Here is a 5,915-nt window from a genome sequence, read left to right as displayed (position 1 = left end):
TTCAGTCATGTCCACACTCTAAATCCTTGAATTCTGATGTACAACCTTTGATCAAAAGATAGATCCAAGCTTCTATAATCGATCTAGCACGTAAAGTTACAAACTTTACGTGCTTGCATGGGACTTTGAGCTCAAAAAGACATAAAACAAGCTCTTAAGATGCATGGGGCCTTTCATGGGTGCAAAAGCAGTCCCCAACTGCCTTGTGACTCCTTTAATGACGTGATTCCGAAGCTCCAACCCCCAACCATGTTTGCAATCATGGTTGGCCATCAAAAGTGGTTTATAAAATCCCTAAATCTCCCCAAAAAGGGATCTAAAAAATGAAAGAGCAAGGTTACAACTTTTTACCTTCAATGAACTGTAGAAGGTACACAAACTCGGGTTCCCTTGGTCTTTACTTGCTTCCTCAAGCCTTTCTCCTTCCTTCTTAAGACCACAAGCACCAAAATCCACCAACAAGGCTTAGATTGCTTCAATAACGGTTAGGGTTTCAATGAGAGGTGTGTTGGATAAGGTGTCTAAGTCCATAACTATTTTTGGTATGTACTTGACCCGACCCGGCATGGTCCATTTGGGTTGCATGGCACCATGCAACTGGATAAACTACAATGAGAGAAATAACACTTATGGTTTATTAATATATTATAAGTTCTAATATATTAATAATATTATTTAATTAGTTTGATCAAGAATTAATTTAGAATTAATTAAGTGATCAAAAGATAACTAATTAAATATATGGGTAGATTATGTAAATCTTCCATATCTTATATAGTGGGCTAAGAGGCTCCATGGATTATCAAGTTGGGTTCCACCCATAGGATGCTCCATGGATGCTCCATGGGAGTTACAAACCCATGGGTCATGGAAATGAAGAGTCATGACACATTAGGGTTTACATGGTGTAACCCTAGATGTGTCAACACTATATAAGAAACCCATTCTCCACCAAAATTGGCTACACATAAGAAACAAGAGGGCTAGGCCGATTTTAGAAGTGTGTATTCTCATCGGTATCTTTCAACCGGTAATCGTCATCGGTATCTTTCAACCGGTAACCATCATCGGTATCTTTCAACCGGTAACCATCATCGGTATCTTTCAACCGGTAACTGGGGACTATTCCACCCCCTACCACTAGCATACAACAGCAAGGTACAATCATACAGTCAGGCATATCCGGGTACTGACCTACCCCACGGCCCTAAGGGCCGCTGTCAGGGATCCTAATCCCTACTATACACGTAACATATCATGCAGATAATACTCGTGACCAAAGCACATAACCAAACCAAGATAATTATCACAAAGACAATCATCTTACAAATACTCCTCTTTGGTGGGCCGGCATTGTGGCCTTAAACCCACCCCTACTGGAAGGTAACTCACCTCGATGTCGTGCAGTGTTTGAATTATCCTCAGCGTACAAGTCGACTCCCCTCGACTCCTCGATCCCTACACGACGACCTTCAAGTCAACACACAGCCAGTATAACCCTAAACAGGGTCAGTCCAAGTCTATTCAAAGTCAACTTCAAGTTGACCCGACTCACCGAGTTGGGCCGTCAACTCGCCGAGTTCCTCACCCTTTACTCGTCCTTATCCACGACCCGACTCGTCGAGTTGGGCCGTCAACTCGATGAGTTCCTCCCTCACATGAACATCGCATGAAACTCATCCGACTCGCCGAGTTGATGAACAACTCGTCGAGTTCACCTTCATCTGATGAACAAGTTTTGTCCTCGACTCGCCGAGTTGATGAACAACTCGTCAAGTTCATCTTCATCCTTAAGAAGATTGCCTTGGACTCGCCGAGTCTGTTCTAGCACTCGTCGAGTCCCATGAACTCCAGGTCTAAAATCACGTCCAATACATTGGGTAACTCTTCCTGTCCGATTACAACCCTTCTAACACTCAACTGGGTTCCTTTGACTCTCAACAGATATGAGGCTCAAAGCCTCGGACTCGTCGAGTCCAAGAACGGACTCGCCGAGTCAGTCATGTCCACACTCTAAATCCTTGAATTATGATGTACAACCTTTGATCAAAAGATAGATCCAAGCTTCTATAATCGATCTAGCACGTAAAGTTACAAACTTTACGTGCTTGCATGGGACTTTGAGCTCAAAAAGACATAAAACAAGCTCTTAAGATGCATGGGGCCTTTCATGGGTGCAAAAGCAGTCCCCAACTGCCTTGTGACTCCTTTAATGACGTGATTCCGAAGCTCTAACCCCCAACCATGTTTGCAATCATGGTTGGCCATCAAAAGTGGCTTATAAAAGCCCTAAATCTCCCCAAAAAGGGATCTAAAAAATGAAAGAGCAAGGTTACAACTTTTTACCTTCAATGAACTGTAGAAGGTGCACAAACTCGGGTTCCCTTGGTCTTTACTTGCTTCCTCAAGCGTTTCTCCTTCCTTCTTAAGACCACAAGCACCAAAATCCACCAACAAGGCTTAGATTGCTTCAATAACGGCTAGGGTTTCAATGAGAGGTGTTCTGGGAGCATAAGGGACGTTGTGGCCGACATAACATTGTTTAAATAGGGTGCAAACCCTCGGATTAGGGTTTTTGTCCAGTCAGAGTCTACTCTTCGAGTCCGGGACCCGACTCAACGAGTCCATCACTTAAATCCCGCACCTCATCCCGCTTTTACTCGGCGAGTTGGTCCTTCAACTCGCCGAGTCCAAGGCCAAAAATGCAAAAATACTTAAATAAAAATACATACCAAGAACCAGGTGCTACAAATCTCCCCCACTTATTTTAGACTTCGTCCTCGAAGTCTGCTGCTCGATCCTGGAACAGCTCTGGTAATGATCCATCATCTCATCCACCGGCTCCCAAGTCCATTCTGAGCCCTTCCGGTGTTGCCATTGCACCTTTACCAGCTCAACCCTCTTGTTCCTCAGATCCTTCGACTTCCGGTCAAGGATTGCTACAGGACGCTCAATGTAATTCAGGCTGTCATCGACCTGAATATCCTCTAAGGGTACTATTGCTGAGTCGTCCACCAGGCACTTCCGCAGTTGAGAGACGTGGAAAGTGTTGTGGATGTGACTGAGTTCGGCTAGCAGATCCAACCTATAAGCCACCTTGCCCACCCGGGCTATAACCCTGAAGGGTCCAATATACATGGGACCCAACTTGCCCCGCTTCCTGAATCGGATGACGCCCTTCCATGGCGACACCTTCAGGAGAACCATATCCCCGACCTGAAACTCCAGGTCCGATCAGCGCTTGTTGGCATAACTTTTCTGCCGACTCTGAGCGGTCTGAAACCTGCTCCTGAACTGTTGGATCCGTTCGGTCGTCTTGAGCACTACATCGGTGCTCCCCATGACCCTCTGGCCAACCTCGCCCCAACATATCGGGGTCCTGCACTTCCTCCCGTACAACATCTCGAAGGGAGGTCGATCGATACTCGCATGATAGCTATTATTATACGAGAACTCCGCCAACGGAAGGTAGGTATCCCAGCTACCTCCGAAGTCTAAAACACATGCCCGCAGCATATCCTCTAGCGTCTGGATGGTCCGCTCGCTCTGACCATCCGTCTGCGGGTGAAAAGCGGTGCTGAAATGCAGACGAGTACCCAACTCGTCATGAAACTTCTTCCAAAACCTAGAAGTGAACCGTACATCCCTGTCGGAAATCACTGAAACTGGCACCCCGTGCCGCGACACCACCTCCCGGATATAGATGTCGGCCAACTTCTCGGCCGAGATACTATCCGGAATCGGAATAAAATGAGCGCTCTTGGTCAATCGATCAACGATAACCTAAATCGAATCCACCCCTCGCGCGGTCCTGGGAAGCTTTGTGATAAAATCCATCGTAATATCCTCCCATTTCCACAGCGGGATATCCAACGGCTGCATCTTGCCGTGTGGCCTCTGGTGCTCGGCCTTGACCTTCCTGCAGGTCAAGCACCGCTCCACGTACCATGCTACATCCCGCTTCATGCAGGGCCACCAATAATCGAGACGAAGATCTCTATACATCTTCGTCGCTCCGGGATGGATAGAAAATATGGATTTGTGTGCCTCCTCCATCAGGATCTGGCGCACGCCTCCATGATAAGGGACCCACACCCTATGGTGAAGAGTCAATAACCCTCGGCTATCATAGTTAAAGGAGGAAACCTGCCCCACAATCCGCTCGCTCTTCCGATGTTCCTCCTTCATGGCCTCCTGTTGGGCCTCCCGAATCCACTCCAACAGCAGAGTCACCACTGTCATCCTCAGACAGATATCCCTGATCGGCGCTGCCTTGCGGCTAAGCGCGTCGGCCACCACATTGGCCTTCCACGGGTGGTAGAGGATCTCACAATCATAATCCTTTACCACATCAAGCCACCGACGCTGCCTCATGTTCAGATTTGGCTGGTCCATGAGATACCTCAGGCTCTTGTGGTCCGTATAAATCGTACAACGAACCCCATAGAGGTAATGACGCCAAATCTTGAGGGCGAACACAACAGCCCCCAGCTCCAAATCGTGCGTCGGGTAGTTTGCCTCGTGAGGCTTCAGCTGCCTCGAAGCGTAAGCAATATCATGCCCTCTCTGCATCAATACTGCGCCCAAGCCCGAGATGGACGCATCACAGTACAAGACGAGATCCTCCATGCCCTCGGGCAGGACTAAGATTGGCGCCTCGCACAATCTCTGTCTCAGTGTCTCGAATGCAGCCTGCTGCTCAGGCCCCCAACGAAAGACCACGACCTTCCTCGTTAGCCTGGTCAGGGGTAAGGCTATCTTGGAGAAATCCTGGATGAATCTCCGATAGTAGCCGGCTAATCCCAGGAAACTCCGAATCTCATATGGAGACCTCGGAACCTCCCATCTCATCACGGCCTCCACTTTGGCCGGATCTACCGAAATCCCGTTCTGGTTGACAAGGTGCCCAAGAAACTGCACCTCGCGCAACCAGAACTCGCACTTGGAGAACTTAGTATACATGCTCTCCCTCCTCAAAGTCTCCAGAACCTCTCGCAGATGCTCCTCATGCTGCTCTCGCGTCTTGGAGTAAACCAAGATATCATCGATAAACACTATCACAGACCGGTCTAACATCGGTCTACACACGCGGTTCATGAGATCCATGAACGCGGCAGGAGCGTTGGTGAGCCCGAAAGGCATCACCATGAACTCATAGTGGCCATAACGCGTCCGAAACGTCGTCTTCTGTACATCCTCCTCTCTGACCCTCATCTGATGATACCCTGAACGCAAATCAATCTTGGAGAACCAAGACGCTCCCTGTAGCTGGTCAAAGAGGTCATCAATCCTCGGGAGTGGGTAACGGTTCTTCACCGTTACCTTATTCAGCTCCCTATAGTCTATACACATCCACTGCGACCCGTCCTTTTTCTTCACGAACAGAATCGGGGCTCCCCAGGGAGAACTACTCGGTCTAATGAATCCCTTGTCTAATAGCTCCTGCAGCTGTGTAGACAACTCCTGCATCTCGGGAGGAGCCAACCGATACGGTGCCTTGGCTATCGGAGCCGCACCAGGGACTAGGTCGATCCTGAACTCCACCTGTCGCTCCGGAGGTATCCCAGGCAGCTCCTCGGGGAATACGTCCGTGAACTCTCGCACCACGGGCACATCGCCCACCATCGCCCTACCCGCCTCCCGGGTATCCATAACATAGGCGACATAACCTGCACAACCCTGCTGGAGGTAACGCCTAGCTCTCGCTGCTGAACATAAAGCTGGTCCTCGTAGTGTCCTCTCGCCCTGAATTACCAGCTCTCCCCCACTTGGGGTCCTGATCCGCACCAACTGTTGCGCACAGTCAATCACTGCCCCGTTGGGGCTCATCCAATCCATACCGATAATAACCTTGTTCCCCCGCAAAGGTATGGGAACAAGATCTACCAGATAACGCTCCTCAAACAGTCGTAGGA

Source organism: Lactuca virosa, chromosome 7, assembly GCF_052849685.1.
Source record: "Lactuca virosa cultivar CGN04683 chromosome 7, Lactuca_virosa_CGN04683_v6, whole genome shotgun sequence".
NCBI classification, from domain to species: Eukaryota; Viridiplantae; Streptophyta; class Magnoliopsida; order Asterales; family Asteraceae; genus Lactuca; species Lactuca virosa.
This window is presented reverse-complemented; position numbering follows the sequence as displayed.